This window comes from Periplaneta americana, chromosome 8 (genome assembly GCF_040183065.1).
Source record: "Periplaneta americana isolate PAMFEO1 chromosome 8, P.americana_PAMFEO1_priV1, whole genome shotgun sequence".
In the NCBI taxonomy this organism is placed as follows: Eukaryota; Metazoa; Arthropoda; class Insecta; order Blattodea; family Blattidae; genus Periplaneta; species Periplaneta americana.
In genome coordinates this window covers 142,636,602-142,654,299 of record NC_091124.1, presented here as the reverse complement: position 1 = coordinate 142,654,299, position 17,698 = coordinate 142,636,602, and the positions used below count along the sequence as shown (strand labels likewise).

The window sequence follows — 17,698 nt, the reverse complement described above, 5'->3', positions numbered from 1 at the left end:
CCTCATGGGGGAAGAAATTTTCTCATGAAATTTCAGCCAGTGCATGGGACCGGTGCTCGCCCAGCATCGTGATGCACTTGGGGAGCTACGATAGGTAGCGAAATCCGGTTGCAAAACCAGCTATAACGGCTGGGGAATCATCGTGCTAACCACACGATACCTCCAATCTGGTTGGATGATCGTCCACCTCTGCTTCGGCATGTGGGCATGAGGCCAGCAGTCAGCTGGTCGGTCTAGGCCCTTCACGGGCTGTAGTGCCACGGATTTTTTTTTTTAACTTATATTCTTAGTATTAAAATCCCCAGCGTGCATATAGGCCTAAATATTTGAAAGAAAGCAAAGTAAATAGAGATATGATTTTAATGATGTCAAATTCGGGGAACAGTAAATGTTTCCAATTTGCAGATTTGTGTTCTTTATAGGAATTTCTATAAAGGAAGCTTCTAGATTGATGAATTAAGATGTTGGGAATGGCCTTTAATGAAATGAAGATTTCACTGCTATAGCAGTGGCACTCTGTGGTGTTCTTGGTCCGTCATTTCGATATATAACATAATTTCTTATTGTCAATCATCTAATTGCAGTAAGATGCATTTCATTTATGAGAGATATGTTAATACAGTTTCCTTCACGAAAATCTGTTAATATAAGCTTTTTCAAAAGTAAGAGGTAATTTTAATTGTTCATATTTCACTGAAGAACTGTCAAGTTATTCACATAGAATACTTCGCTGTATTACTATTAAACTACGTATTTTTTCCTTTCTTGACTAGTTTCGATGTGAATAATTTCACAGGGAGCATTACCTGAAAAACTAGACTGGCATAATACGAGGCATGTTCTTAAAGTAAGTTCCGTTTTCAATTATAGCCGTCGCATCGCTGCAATCGTTATTTTGTGCATGTGTGTTTTCTTCTTCAGTCCTCACGCAAGCTGTGCATGCAGTTTCAGAGCTTCAGTCTGTGTGTGTGTGGTTAGTTGTGATCAATTGAAATGTTTAAAGTGATCAAGTACCCTGCCGACTATGAGATGCAATCTGTTATCCATTTCTTGAATGCGAGAAACATCAAACTAGCTGACATTCATCGTCAACTTTGTGAGGTGTATGGTGATGATTTAGTGATGGAATGGTCAGGAGATGGGTTAGGAAGTTCAACAAGGACCGCGTCTCTGAGCATGACGAGCAGCGTACCGGTCGGCCATCTTTAATCAATGATGATTTGGTGTGTGCTGTCGATGAAAAAATTCATGAGGACAGGAGGTTCACAATTTCTTTACTTTCCATGAATTTTCCACAAATGTCGCGGAGTGTTCTCTACAAAATTGTGACAGATCGATTACAATATCGAAAATTGTGCTCACGATGAGTACCCAAGGTGCTCACCGAGGAACACAAAACCAAACGAGCTTCCAGTGCATTAAGCTTTCTCACAAGTTACAGTGAGCAAGATGATGAGTTTCTTGACCATATGGTGACTTGGGTGTCTCACATGACACCTGAATCGAAGCAGCAGTCCATGGAATGGAGGCACACTGCATTGCCAAGGAAAAAGAAATTCAAACACCATGTCAACACGCAAGATCATGTGCACTGTTTTTTGGGACAGAAAAGGAGTCCTACTCATCGAATTCTTGCCTCGGGGTGAAACCATTAATAGAGAAACCTATTGTCAGACCTTGAAGAAGCTCCATCGCGCAATTCAGAACAAGAGATGTGGGATGCTGACCGACGGAATTGTGTTGCTTCATGACAACGCTCGGCCACACACAGCTCATGAAACCCAAAATCTCATCTCGAAATTTGGCTGGGAACAAATTGACCATCCCCTCTACAGCCCGGATTTGGCTCCAAGTGACTTTCATCTCTTCCTGCACCTCAAGAAGTTCCTCGGTGGTCAACGTTTTGATGGCGACAATGAAGTGAAAACAGCAGTGTGGGAGTGGTTCGCATCGCAGGCGGGCGAATTCTACAATGAGGGGATAGAAAGACTTGTGCCATGACTTGATAAATGCCTCAATAATGGTGGAATTATGTTGAGAAGTAATTGAAGTGTGGGGAATATGATGCAACAAAAATGGTTTGTAAATATCTTCCCGTTTACTTATTACACCCTTTTGGAACTTACTTTAAGAACACGCCTCGTATATACGTTATTCTAGGTACGCTAACACAATTCTGAGTCACACAGAATTTGTGTGCACTCAATGTGGGTCTCTGGCATCTTGTCAGCCCTGTCGAGTTGTGTGCATATAAGGAGAAAAATTGAGATGGTGTCGGATGGAGTTCCTGGATAGCTCAGTTGGTAGAGCACTGGCACGTTCATCCAGAGGCTCCGGGATCGATATCCGGCCCTAGAACAATTTTTTCCTTGAAATTATTCAAGTCTGCGTCACAAGGAGCTTTGCCTGAAAAACTAGACTTTCATAGTTTCGATGTGATGTGCACTATCTTCTGAATTCTAGTGAGGTCTCGTGCAATCTTCTGGCTTTCTGTTATTCTTGGTGCGATATGTTCCAAATTAGTAGCGGGTGTATTCAGTATGTGAAGTGGGTATGGTTTTGTGTGTCTATAAATTTCGTATTGTTGTAGAGCAGAGCTGGGCATAACAATATTTCTTGGCTTTTCTTCTACTTAGGGATATACAAAATTAATATGGCAAACAGTTACACTGAACATGTAATATACTCATTATAAATACTCACTTACAAGTTAGATCGCCTATACTGTTTGGTCAGGATGAGTCTGTCTATATTAGGATGAATACTATTACTACATAAACGTAGAGCAGTTACGAGATGATAGGTTTTTAGACGTGTACAAGCAATATTTTTCATTGGATTCACTTTAGAAAAAAGAAATGTTCTCAGACATAAGGGGATTCAGAGATTGCCAGCATCTTAGTTGCGAAATTACGTAAATTAGGAGACCTGTTATTAGGTAATAATTCATACAATTCCTTGCTGGTTTTACCTGACATTTGAAAAAGGGGATTGTTCTCTATGACCGGCTTATATGATTGAAATGCAATAAATTGATCGAACTGCATTTTCAATTAGTAATCTAGCGATTATGGGTTGGCTTTTCCATTAAAAAATTATTCTTATGGATTTTTTAAAACTTTCTTACTATTTCAACTTGCACAACAAATTACTTAAAATAACACACTGCTTCATTGCATGTAACAACTATTTCATTAATGTAAACCATTTTTAACAATCCCATTTTAAACTTTTACGTATAAATGGTAGTGAAGTTCATTCCATCTATCACCTCTCCTACCTAATTCCCAACCTCACCTTCACGTGGTGCAACCTGTTCCTAAACAGACGAGGCTCTGGGGACCAAGTCACAACGGTATAACTGTTCCAACACATATGGAGGAAATGCCATATAAACGCCTGTCCAGAAGACTATTAAGGTAGCAGTCCTACCACTGAACTACTGTGTGACAGGCTTGTAACCTATCCACAGGAACTCTATATTACATTCAAGTCTCATAATATTAACAGCCGGAATGCAGAATCTGTTGACGACTATGGCGTGAATAGGACTATGAGTAAAAATAAATGAAAAAAAAAAAAAAAAGGTATTTTACAATTTGCCACTTGGAATGTTCAAGGCTTATCATACAAGGACGATCAGCTTGATGACATTTTAGCAAAAAAAGGTATCAAAATTGCAGCAATTAGTGAAACAAAAAGAAAACAAAACGGATCGAAAGAAACAAATAACTATGTTCAATTATACAGTGGTGTTAATAGACAAGAAAGAGCAAGAGCTGGGGTTATCTTAATGATTCATAAGTCACTACGCTCCTCTATTGATCATTATAAATTTTGGAATGAAAGATTAATAGAAGTTCGAATTAAATTGAGAAGAGGTTTTATGACAGTAATAGGCACCTATCCACCTGTGGAAGGAGACGAAGATAATAGTGAGTTGTTTTACAATAAATTACAAATCATCATCAATAAAGTTAATAAATCAGACATGTTACTTTTATTAGAGGATTTCAATGTAAGAATTGGTAATAATGAAGTTAGAGGGCACACTGGAAAACACGGCGAAGCACCTTGTAATAATAATGGACAAAGACTACGAGATTTTGTGATTTATAATGATCTAAAAGTAATGAATTCTTTCTTTAAACACAAAAATATACACACATATACATGGCAAGCAAGAGGATCACAATCTATTATTGACTATGTCATCTGTAATCAAAAATTGTTTAGCTTCATTTTAGATGTCAAAGCTTGTAGAGGTCCTGAATTAGAGACAGATGATTATTTAATTGTATCCCCTATTAGAATACCAGCACCATGGCATAAAAGAAATATTAAAAATTCCAAGCAAGAAAGTAATAGGCTTATTTTTAAAGTAGACTTATTGAGAGATGATAGTATTAAATGGCTTTATGAATGTCGCATAAAGGAATATCTTCAAAAAATCAAAATCTCGGATAATATAGAGGAAGAATGGAACAACTTAACAGATATTTTAAAAAAGGCTGCATTTGAAAGTATTGGCGTAAAAAATATTAAGAAGAGAAAAAGAGGCATACTGAAATGGGATGAGGATATCAAGAAGGTGATAAATGATAAGCGAGAAGCATATCTCCGATTTTTACAAACAAAAAAACTTGAAGATGAAATTGATTATAAAAGAAAGAGAGCAATTCCAAAACGGGAAACAAGAAAGCGACACAGAGAGAAATGGAATGATTTCGTCTCAAGATTAGAAAGAGATTTAACATTACCAAGACCCAAAACTTTCAAAATTTTAAAGAAAATAAATACGGAGATAAAAGAAAATGTTGTTATAAACCCTATTCCTAACGAATCTCTACTTGATTGCTTTAAAAATATATGGTTTCACAAAAACATCTCTCTTACATTAAAGACTTCCAACAACAACACAACAGATATTATTACTTATGATGAACTCATTGAAGTATATAAAAGTTTAAAAAACGGGAAAGCCCCAGGCAAGGATAATTTAAATTTCGAGCTTTTTAAATACGCTGGAGAAGAATTTACCTTTAGATTTTTATATTTCTTAAACAATATATGGGCAGGATCTAAACCCCCAGAAAGTTGGCAAAAAGCAATTGTAGTACCCATTTATAAGAAAGGAAACAAAAAATTATGTGCAAATTACAGGGGTATAAGTCTTCTCAATTCTGGATATAAGATCTATACAGCCATAATCAAAAATAAACTATCACATCTTTACGAAGACAAATTCACTGAAGAACAGAATGGATTCTGAAAAGGAAGATCATGTTGTGACAGCTATTTCACCATGAAGATTTTAATTGAAAAGCACAGAGAATTTAATATTCAAACCCACTTAGCTTTTATTGATTTCATAAAAGCTTTTGATAGAGTTGATAGAAATAAACTTTTAGAGATTTTACGCTATGATAATGTGCCAAACCAAATCATTCTCTCCATTTATAATTTATATCAACAAAATGAAATTGCCATAAGAACTGAACACGGAACTACTAGCTGGACTTCCATCAACCAAGGTGTTAGACAAGGGTGCGGTCTTTCCCCTCTGTTGTTTATTATATATATATGAACCATATTTTATACATTTGGAGGCAAAGTCATCATGCTGGAATTCAAATTAATCGAAACACAGTTCTCGATACACTAATGTTTACTGACGATCAGGTTATTATCGCTCAAACAGAGGAAGCTTTACAAAGAGCCATTTATAATTTGCAAATAATCGCCTCAGATTTCAATATGGAAATCTCGAAAGAGAAAACGAAATCATGGCATTTTCGGGAGAGAACCCAATTCCCAGTAAGATCATGATAAATAATACTTTAATTGAACGTGTTAATTCATATAACTATTTAGGTTATAACCTCTCTTACATCACTGATGAAGATATGTCAAACAAAATATCTAAATTTATAAAAATCACTGGCGTAATTAATACCATCTTCAAATCATCCCATGTTCAGAAACATACAAGGCTAAAGGTATATAAAACACTAGCTCGACCGGTCCTCACTTATGTTAGCGAGGCATGGACAATCAGAAAAGCTGATGAGCAAAGGCTGACGACAGCTGAAATGAGGTTCATGCAACGAACAGCGTGATGCTCTTTGCTGGAACACCATAAAAATGTGGACATATTGCAGGAACTAAAAATGGATCCTATAGTTAATTTTGTTCAACAATATCGACTTCAGTGGAAAAAACATGTCGAAAGGATGGATCGCACAAGATGGCCTAAACAGATTCTTACTTATGTACCAAGAGGAAAGAGGAAATTGGGAAGACGACGCAAGCGCTGGCATGAGACTGTAACAGATCCTGTAGGGTCTAATACGTGAAGGATATGATGATGATGATAATGATGATGATGATGATGATGATGATGACGTATAAATAAATTTTGATAAAAGAACCTTCATTTGACTGTCTATTTATTATGAATAAGTTTATGTTCGCCAAAATCCTTCTGATGTTCAAGATTGAAGTGGTGTCTGATATTATAACATTTTACATAAATCTCAACTGAACAATTGAGACATTGAATTTTACCTTTATTCATAATAACAAAACAGTCTTGTTCCCATGTTTCTTGGAAATTAAAACGAAACCTACAATTTATTCGTCATATTCAGACTTTACACACCCCTAATCAGAACACTATGGTACCGACGTCAACCTGTGATTACTGTATCAGCTTTTTTTCTCAAAAACAATATGTTACTGGTTATTCATATAACAATTTTGATAACCAAAACCTAAGTAAAGAATCCATTGGTGGTAGTAGATACCATTTCCCATAACAAATCGGAAGTAGAGATATCTGTGGTCAACTTCCAAATTTCAAATGAAAACATAGGTCATTGAAGGTACCATAGGATACCACTTTTGAAAAGAAACAACTTTTACTCAAACATTTTTTTTCTAGGTTTTATTGTTTATTCACAAAGCAACAGAAATTGTCTTCTGAAAAATGCTGTATGTTGTTTATGTACTTACTGTACCTGTAGTATGTACAGCTATTGTAAACAATGCAGGTTTTGAAACCAAGTCACTTTTCACTGTCTTTTATTTTACATAGCCATAGTGCATTTTGTTCATTCATCCATATCACATCGTCTTCCTTTGGGTTTGCTATTTGGAAAATGCCATTCACAAACGAAGAAACATTTAACATGTTCATGATACTTGGAAGAATGCCATTGGAATTGCAGAGAAGCAGCACATGTTTACACAGAGAAATATCCATTGTGAGCCCATCATTCGTACAATGTTTTCCAGCGTCTTGCAAAGCGTGTGCATATAAACGGCATGGTGCAACCGAAACACAATTAAGGTGAACGTATCAGACGACCTGTGAGGAATGTCCTCACTGCAGTGATAATTATATTCATGACTCCACAAGAAGGAGTGCCCATGAATTACACGTAGTACAATATTTAGAATTCTCGAAGACAAATTTCATCCATACCATATTCATCTCCATCAGGAACTTGGGGAACATGACTTCCAAACTCGTGTTGATTTCTGCAACTTTCTAAACATGGACTATGATTTCGAGCTCAAAATTCTGTTGACTGGTGAGGCAACTTTCAAAAGTAATGGTCAGGTGAATCTCTACAATGTCCATTATTGGTCTCAGGTTAATCCACACTGGCTAAGGGGAAATGGATTATTAGCACGTGTGGAGCCTCAACACTGTGTGGCCTCCTCAGACACTAAGTCATAGGACCATACTTTTTTGAGAATTTGAATGGTAGAATGTACACACGCTTCCTCTAAAACATTTTGCACCATTTGCTTCATGATGTTCCCCTTGCACTTTGGTTAATAATGTGGCTTCAGCAGGATGGCTGTCCAGTTCACCCTTCACATAGGGCTCAGTGAGTTATTAACTGGTTATTTCCCCTACAGTGGACTGAACGAGGAGGACCAGTAGCTTGGTTGGCCCAATCTCCTGACTTTGCTCCAAATGACATCTTGTGAGAGAGAATTAAAGACATGATCTACAAGGTGCGTCCAACAACTAGAGAAGACATGAAACAAAGAATTAGAGAAGCCTGTGGGTCTCTCACGTCAGGTGTGCTGAAATGCTCAGTGCAATCATGGATGTTAGGAGGAGATCATAGCGTTGTTTAGACAGGCTGGCGGTCATTTTGAACACTTACTATGAAGAGTGTACGTACATAAACAATGTAGTACAGCCTTACTCAGAAGATACCATTTGTGTTGCTTTGTGAGTAAACAATAAAAAGTTTGAGTAAAAGTTGTTTCTTTTTAAAAGTAATTTCCAATAGTGCCTTCAATGAACCATGTTCTCATTTGAAATTTTGAAGTTGACCACAGGTACTCCTACTTCCGTTTGTTACAGTTATAGAAAATGGTACTACCACCAATCGATTCTTTACATAGCTTTTGGTTATCAAAATATTGTTATATGAACAAACAGAATCATATAGTTTTCGAGAAGAAAGGCTGATACAGGTGGTCTGAAACACACAGTATATACACACAGATAGGTAAAATATTTGTGGAGAGAGAAATGAAGTATGGAAAAATCAACAACATTTCAAAATCTACAGTGCCTATAACCCACCTAATAAACCCCTTGATCTAACTTTGTTTGATATACAACCTAAAACTATCATAATTGGTGACTTTAACGCCCACTCCCAACTTTGGGGCTACGATAATGTAAACCAATCTGGAAAAATGATCATGGACCTCCTAAATACTACAACCGCAGAACTTGTCTACAGAAAAGAAGTTCCCCCTACTTTCATTCATTATTCTGGTTCTGGTACAAATCCAGACTTATTACTAGTAACATCAGATATCCATCACGAAACCAAGAAAAAAATAATTGAAGACCCTGGATCTGGCCATAGAGTCATCATTGCTTCTATCCAACTCCACCAAAACCAAAAAAAAGAACCCTACAATAACAAAACAACATGGAACTTTAAGAAAGCGAATTGGAAACTATTTAAACAGAACTCGACAAACACCTCAAGCTCAACACACCACTAATGGAAAATACAAACTCAGATAGATTGAACAAATATTTCTGTGAATCTCTTCTTAAAATTGCAAAAAAGCACATTCCACGAGGCAAACCAAAAAAATACACCCCATTCTGGACAGAAAACCTGAATTTATTGAAACAAGATAGAGATAAAGCAAGAACCAAAGCAGAACATAGCAAAACACCAGAAGATACTCAAGATTGGAGGAAGAAGACTGCCATTCTTAAAAAAGCAATCATAACAGCAAAAAAGAACAGTTTCAATAAATTTATTGAAAATATTAATTACAGAACCGATAGCGCTAAAACATATAAATTTCTGAAGAATATTTCCAATACACAGGAAAATACTAGCCAACCTATTATTCATAATAACAAAACACTAACAGATAGTAGAGATATAGCAAATGCATTTAATAAACACTACTCAAACTCTCACAGATTACATCCCAATATCAAAAAAACTGACAAATTTATCAAAAGAGAATTACATAAAAATAATAAAAACAATATTACTAGTACAAAACCTGAAATATTTCATCAAAATTTTACTTCCAAAGAATTAACAAAATTTAAAAATCAAGAAATCTCCTGGCCCCGACAACATTCATTCTGAATTCTTGAAACATCTGGGGGAAAAAGCCAAGTCTGTACTTTTATCCATTTTCAATTTATCATGGAACACCTCAATTCCTGCAGCTTGGAAAAAAGCAATCATTGTACCAATTCACAAAAAAAAGGGAAACCTGCTCATGATGTTAAAGTTATCGACCAATAGCACTATTAAGCATGATAGCAAAAACCATGGAGTCCATGATCTCCAACAGACTAACTTGGTATTTAGAATCCCAAAATCTTTTATCACCAAGACAAGCTGGTTTTCGACAACTACACTCTATCAATGAACAAGTTATATGCCTCGGCCAAGAAATAGAAGACAGTTTTAACAAGAAAGAAGATACCTTGGCAATATTTATTGACTTTCAGTTAGCATATGACTCTGTTTGGAGAAATAAATTATTACTAAAACTCCAGAAATTAGGTATCTCCAGCGATATGTTCAGATGGATATCAGAATTCCTTAGTCAAAGATTCATTGCCACTAAATTCAATAACTCACTTTCTAGTTACAGACAAACATATCGAGGTCTACCTCAGGGTGCTGTCCTCAGCACAACTTTATTCAATATTTATATAAATGACTTACCCTCCCTATTAGAGGAATCAAACATGAAAACAGCACTATTTGCAGATGATATAGTTTTGTGGATTTCCGGATCTTACAGACATAGAGACAAAATTCAAAATTCTGCTCTTAAAGCTCTAAATCAACTACATGAATGGAATACATCAAATTTGATGACACTCAATTTAAGCAAAAGTAACTACCAAATATTTTCACTCGGTAAAAAAGAAAGAGAATTCAATATCCAATACAATGGCCAACACCTTCCTAGGACTTACGAATCCAAATATCTTGGAGTTATTTTCGATAGTAAGTTAACATGGAGCAACCATTTGAAATACTTTTCTGAAAAAGCTCGTAAAAGATTCTCCCTTCTAAAAAGACTAGCAGGAAAGAAATGGGGATGCTCTAGGAATACTTTGAACACTACATACAAAATGTTTATACAGCCAGTGCTGACATACTGCGGAGAAATTTTAATTACTTCACCTTCATAAACGACATAGAATATGTTCAAAATCAAGCTCTCGGACTCATTACTGGTGGAATCAAAACAACTCCAATAGATTCTATGAGATTCCTCACTAATATTAACAGCATCAAAATGACAATAGAAGAAAAAGCACTGATTCAATATGAAAAACTTATCAGATTACCAGGAAACAATTGGCATTCATACAGTCCTCTCTGTAGATTGAAAACTCAAAAAAGTTTCATATCCATTGTTCAAGAATTAAAACAGAAAATCAATATCCCGAATTTAAAAGAAAACTTACAAATTAAACCAAACCCTTTAACTCTATTAAATATAGAATATAATCTAAATTTAACAGAAGAAATACTGAAATCAGAAGTAAACACTGAAATACTGAAACAACTGTCTTTAGAGACAATTAATATTAGGTATCCTCCACAAAACTGGCTTCATTTATACACCGATGGATCCTTGATCTCCAGAGAACAAGATGCCGGTGCAGGTGTTACGTGCTGTTTCTTCTCACTTTATAGATCTCTTGGATATGGAACAGCAAGTTTTGATGGTGAAATCATTGCAATAAGTGAAAATCTCAGGAATCTTCTATGCCACATCAATAAATTTAGGAATGCAGTTATATTGTCAGACAGCAGAAATAACTGAAATGCTCTCTCAATTATTATCACTCAATAAAAGAATTGTATTCTAATGGATACCATCCGATTGTGGAATCCTGGGAAACGAGAATGCGGATGCTTTAGCAAAGAAGGGCAGCACTGCTACTTACCGACCTGTTACTAAATCTACGTATTACTCTGCGAAGAGATTTATTAAATCTACATACTTAGACTTCAACAAACAAAATTTGATAACTCAATCCCAAGGGAAAAAAATGGAACTCTCTGCATCAAAATCCACAGTTAATTCCCGATTTACCACGAAAATCGTCTGTAGCTGCATTTAGATTGGCAACAGGCCATGATTGTTTGGCCAAACACCTGCATAGAATTGGAATATATCAGTCCCCTAACTGCCCATTGTGCAACTCAAACCAAGAAATGGATTCGGAACATCTCAAAATCTGTGCTTCAGTGGCTGGTCATGATAATATCTTTGAAAAATATTGGAGTGCAAGAGGTCAAATGAATTTATTGTCAAACGCCTGGCATTGGAAAACAACAACAACATGTATGTATGTATGTATGTATGTATGTATGTATGTATGTATGTATGTATGTATGTATGTATGTATGTATGTATGTATGTATGTATGTATGTATGTATGTATGTATGTAATGCTCAACCAGATTGATTCAACATCATTTGGTTTCTGGCAGACCAGTACAAAATTCCCATAGAGGATTTAAAATGTAAAGTTTTTTACAAACATTTCAAACAGAAAACAGAAAGTTGAAATTAATACAACTATGAAATCTGCATCGACATGGGGAACTATTAATAATGGAATTCCTCAAGGATCAATATGAGTTTTGGAATAATATTCTTGGCAAATTCCACAGATAGTAACAATATTTTTCTATTACAAAAAAGAGTAATTAGAATAATAGTAGGTGCCAAATCTAGGGAATCGTGTAGGGCTATTTTAAAAAAACTACAAATAATGCCCATGGCTTGTCAGTATATCTTTTCATTAATAATCTTCCTCGTATGCAATCGTGAAAACTCTGTAACTAATTCAACAGTTCATAGCATAAATACACGTCAAAAAAATGACTTTCATACTCCATCAGCAAGTCTATCGTGCTATCAAAAAGGAGTGCGTTATATGGCAGTAAAAATTTTTAATAGCCTCCCTATCGATATAAAAAATGAAATTCAAAACATAAAATTATTTAAGGCCAAATTAAAGAAGTACCTAATTTCTCACGCCTTCTATTCTGTAGGTGAATTCATGACATTCAATAACACTTCATGAAATTGATACTAAAACTTTGTGTCGTACTAGTAGACTATATTGTAAATCTCGTCTATATATATTTCATCTAGACTTTGACTATACATTAAGATTTTATAATAGTATTAAGTTTTTTGACTTGTTCCATATTCTAGCTGTAAGCATGTATGAATACCATGGAATGTTAATAAATACAATACAATACAATGTTCCCAATTCATAATAGAATTTTCCTCATTACAAATGACACACTGAGGTGATGGTAAAATACCCAGTTTATATAAATATTCTGCCAGGCAGTTGTCAACAAGACCAGCCCATTTCTTGCCATCATTCTTTATTTGAAGATCTGAGAGAAACTCATTCCTAAATGAGCGGTTAACTAATCATTTCAAGTTGTGATACAAAAGTTGGGAGGTCGTCCATAACAATATTTCAGTCCCTTTTTGTTTCTGTATTGTTGTAGTTGTAGTTGGGTTTTGTTATGTGCTCTGGATAGGTCACATTGTAACTAATCAATTAAGGCAAAAATACATAGTTTAATATCAACACAGTAAAGTAGTCCTTTATTTAAAAAAGAACTTAACAGTTCTTCAGTAATATATAAACATTAAAAGAGCGGACAATAGAAAAGAATGGAGAATGCTGGTCTTGCAGTGAAAGACCTGCCCTTGGGCAGAACACTATGAATGAATGAAAAGAGTAATACCTAATCAAGAATAAAAATTCTGGCATTGGCATATTACACAAGAAATAGGATTTTTCGCATCACCACCCATCGTAATAACTTAATCATAGTTGTTGTGGATTCACTATGTTGTTCTTGTACAAGTAACAGCCCCTCTTCAATGTTTTACACAGCAGGCTGAGTTTGTGTTCTGTAATATCTGCCACGGTGTGTGCGATGAAATCCAACTCATCAATTGTCGTAGGTTTCCTCAAGAACACTCTTTCCTTCAGATAGCCAAAAAATCAATAATCTTCTGGTTTAATATCTACTGATAACAGTATTACCAGAACAATCATGAAACAAATAAATCATACATGGGCAGAATTTTCAGTTGCGTGAGGCACAATATTACACAATACTTTGTTTACTAGGAGGGCAGAGTAGGAAGGAAGATTCAAACTGTGACCAGCGTCCACTTATCTTTTTTTTTCAGTAGGTTATTTTCGATGCTTTATCATCCATCATCTTAGGTTATTTATCGTCTGAATGAGGTGAAGGTGATAATGCCAGTGAAATGAGTCCGGGTCCAGCACCAAAAGTTACCCAGCACTTCCCATATTGGGTTGAGGGGAAACCCCGGGAAAAACCTCAACCAGATAACTTTCCTGGGCCACCTGGTTTCGCGGCCAGACGCACTAACTATTACTCCACAGGTGTGGACTCGTCCGCTTATCTTAATTGCTAGGATGATCAGTGGCGGATTGTTAGTAACCATTAACAAAGCATGCTATACACAGGAAAAGACTTAAAAATGTTATAATTGAATCAGTCAGTGGAATAAGAACTGAAGTCCAGAGAAGTAAATATTTCAGGAGACGAAAAAAACATCACATCTCCTAAATCATTACACCAACACTAACAAAAATTTGCATAGTTGCAGGTCATAATGCACCACTCTAACTGATAATGAACACTCACGTCTGAATTTAATAGTGTGGGTAATAAATAGGATGATAAGTGATGAACTTCGGTCTTTATTACATTGTTTTACTACACAAGTGTAAAAGACATGCGCAATAATCTGAAATAGTGAATTTTATTTATTGAGTAAGTTGTATTTTTAGAATACACAAATCACTTAAGCTAAATGACTAGAAAAAACAGGATATGACACCAATATGATTAATAATAGTACAGTGGCGGCTCGTGAATTATTAAATTCGGGGTTCACGATAGTATATGGATAACAAAGGAGACTATTGATTAAATGTTGTCCTTTTCTTATGTGTCTTTAATTGCCAATAATATAAGACAAATATTTTTAAATAGGTACTGGAAGAGAAATTCATTTTGACAAGGTCTGAAACTAAATTTAAACAATAAGCTTAATTAATATGAAGATTAAAATTCAAGTTCATATCTAAAATTTTCAAAGTAAAAGCTACTATTTGTTTCTACAATAAACATTTCCTTTTACTAAAACAATTTGATAGTTTGTACTTAAAAAAAAATAAAGTGTATTATCTTAAAAGTACCCATTAGGAATATGCATCTTTCAGTTTTTATGTCACGGCTGGACTTCGATTTTTCTTGTATCCTTTATACAAGTATAAGCTAAATATAAACAAAAGATCTGATACACAATGATACTGTATGTTAAATATGACACAAAATTAGAAAATATCTAAATATTTCACACATAATAAGACATCCTGAAGATCGGATATAAAATAAAACAATATTTGTACATTTGACACAAAAATAAGATAGAACAACATCTAAATATTTTACACACAGTAGGAAAATATATAAAGATCTGACAAACAATAAACACAAATATCTAAAGATCTAACACGCTGTAGGGTAATATAACACATATGTATGAAGCTTCGACATAAAATAAGACACGTAGGCCTAATGATCAGTTACAAAATAAGATAGGCCTAATATTTATAGATTTGACACAAAATATTTTTATAGTAGGAACATATCTCAAAGTTTTACACACAATAACACAAATACTGTATATTTCTGCAGATAAGACGACAACTGAATTATAAAAATATCCGAAAGACGAGGGTAGTCTCATCTGGCAGATACAAAAAGGAGGAGATCTTAAAATTCTACACTAAAACCATTACAAAATACAACAAATCACTTACTTGTATATTTAAAATCCTGCGAAATCATAATTTTCGTCGTCAAAGGCAAAGAACTGGTCAAGCACGTCCTCACTTTCAGTGTTAACAGCGTCGTCATATGGTCCCATTCTGAAAGTGGTGACTCAGTTCTACTTCATCAGTATTCCATAACAAATCATCCTCTGGACATCCATAGCGTTAGAAATTCCGCACTTATTTCTTAAAGGATTTTATCACTGTTTCCACTTCCACTTTTTTCCATGATTTCAGCGCGAACTCATAAGTGACGCAGTACACATTCATAGTTTGGGGTTCGTCTTGAAGAACAGATATAAGCTACAGTAAAACCATAATACTGTGCTCGAAATTTATACTTCGTCTTATCTGTGGAAATATACGCCTTCTAAAAATTTAACACATGATAGAAAAACATCTAAAGCTTTACATACAATAGGACAATATATACAAGCATAAAAATATTTAAGACAATACTGGGTGTTCAGTTCAAAATGTGTCTTGGCTCGCTGTATGCCTTCATGTGGCTAGCTGATGAGCCTAGAGAATTCAATCTTCCTACACTTCCGCAGCTCAGGTGTATTCATTCATTCATTCATTTATTTTATTCCATAGATCTTACATGAGCAATGAAGCTTTAAGATGTGGAACATGTCAACATTTTACATTATTACAATTACAATTTTTACAAATTTTTATAGTTTTACAATTTAGTAATTTTCTACAATTTTTACAATGTTGTACAATTTTTTTTTTTTTTTTACATTTTGGCGAGATGTAGTGAGATGAAATGAGGTCCGAGGATTCGCCAAAATATTACCCGGCATTTGCCTTTTCGGTGGGGGAAACCTCGGAAAAACCCAACCAGGTAATCAAATCAAAGGGGGTAATCAAATCAAAGGTGTTGATGCCAAGGACTCGCCATAGACCATCCGGCTTCAGTCCCACGGCTGTGGAAAACCTCGGAAGAAACCAAAGTCCAAAGGGGGATCCAACCCAAGCCCGAACGCAGCTCCGGAACAGCAGCCCAGCGAGTCTGCCGACTGAGCTACATCGATGGCTCTACTAAAAGTATACAATACATAGCCAATCAGATTATTAAATTTACAAACGCAAACGATTATTCATAAGTTGAGCTATATTATAATACAAAACAATTTAATTAAATTTAAGATATAAACAATTCAACCAGTTGTGATATACAGAAATTGATAATACATATCATGCAAACTACTTCAAATTACAAACACAAACAATTTATCAGTAGAGCTATATAGATTACTATTCAATTTAAAGCATATACAATTCATCGGCCAAAACTATACAAATATATACAATACAAAGTAGCATACTTTCATTAAGCTATACAAATTTGTGCAATTAATATCAAGTAGATTAATTCAATTTATAATCATAAACAATTCATCAGCTGAGCTATACATATTACCATTCAATTTACAGTAGGTCTATATACAATTCATCAGTAGAGCTACACAGACTAGTAATCATTTTAAGAACATATACAATTCATCAGCCAAACTATACAAACATATACAATCAAATTAGTTCAATTTACAAACTTATTTTCGTTAAGCTATACAATTCATATGAAGTAGATTAATTCAATTTATAAGCTTAAACAATTCATCAGTTGACGTATACAGTACATACAATTCATCAGTTATGCTAAACAAAAAATACAATACATAGTAAACAGATTAAGTCAATATAAAAACATATTTTAGTTGAGCTATATAAAATTGTACATGTCATTTAAGTAGAATAATTCAATTCATAAGCATAAACAATTCATCAATTGTGTAGAAGGTATGAGTATGTAGAAATTTGGTTAATTCTTTTCTGAACCTTTTCTCGTTGTTCTTCAAATCTTTAAGATTATTAGGCAGTGCATTGAAGACTGTTATACATGAATAGCGAACTCCTTTTTTAAAACAGCTTAGACTAACAGAGGGTAGATGAAGATCTGATTTATGTCTTGTATTAAAATGATGAATGTCTTGATTAGTACTGAATTTATCTTGGTTCTTAATATACAGCATCATTAGGGAAAGAATGTATTCACAAGGTAAAGTCAAGATTTCTAAGTTTCGGAAGATATTTTTACATGAGGTCCTTTTATGCACACCGGCCATTATTCTTATAGCTTTCTTTTGTAAAACAAAAACGTGTTTAGCTTCAGACGAGTTACCCCAGAATATTAATCCATATTTCATTACAGAGTGAAAATATGCAAAG

At 34.7% G+C, this 17,698-nt stretch overlaps 1 protein-coding gene across 1 annotated transcript in view; it reads right to left on the bottom strand.

Moving 5' to 3' along the window:
* Positions 1 to 14,026: 14,026 nt before the first annotated feature.
* Positions 14,027 to 17,698, bottom strand: part of LOC138705117 (CD2 antigen cytoplasmic tail-binding protein 2 homolog) — a 204,877-nt gene continuing 201,205 nt past the window's right edge. Inside the window, exon 14 of the transcript XR_011333622.1 lies at positions 14,027 to 16,507. The gene's annotated coding sequence lies outside the window, so the exon portion shown is untranslated. The remainder of the gene's footprint in view (positions 16,508 to 17,698) is intronic.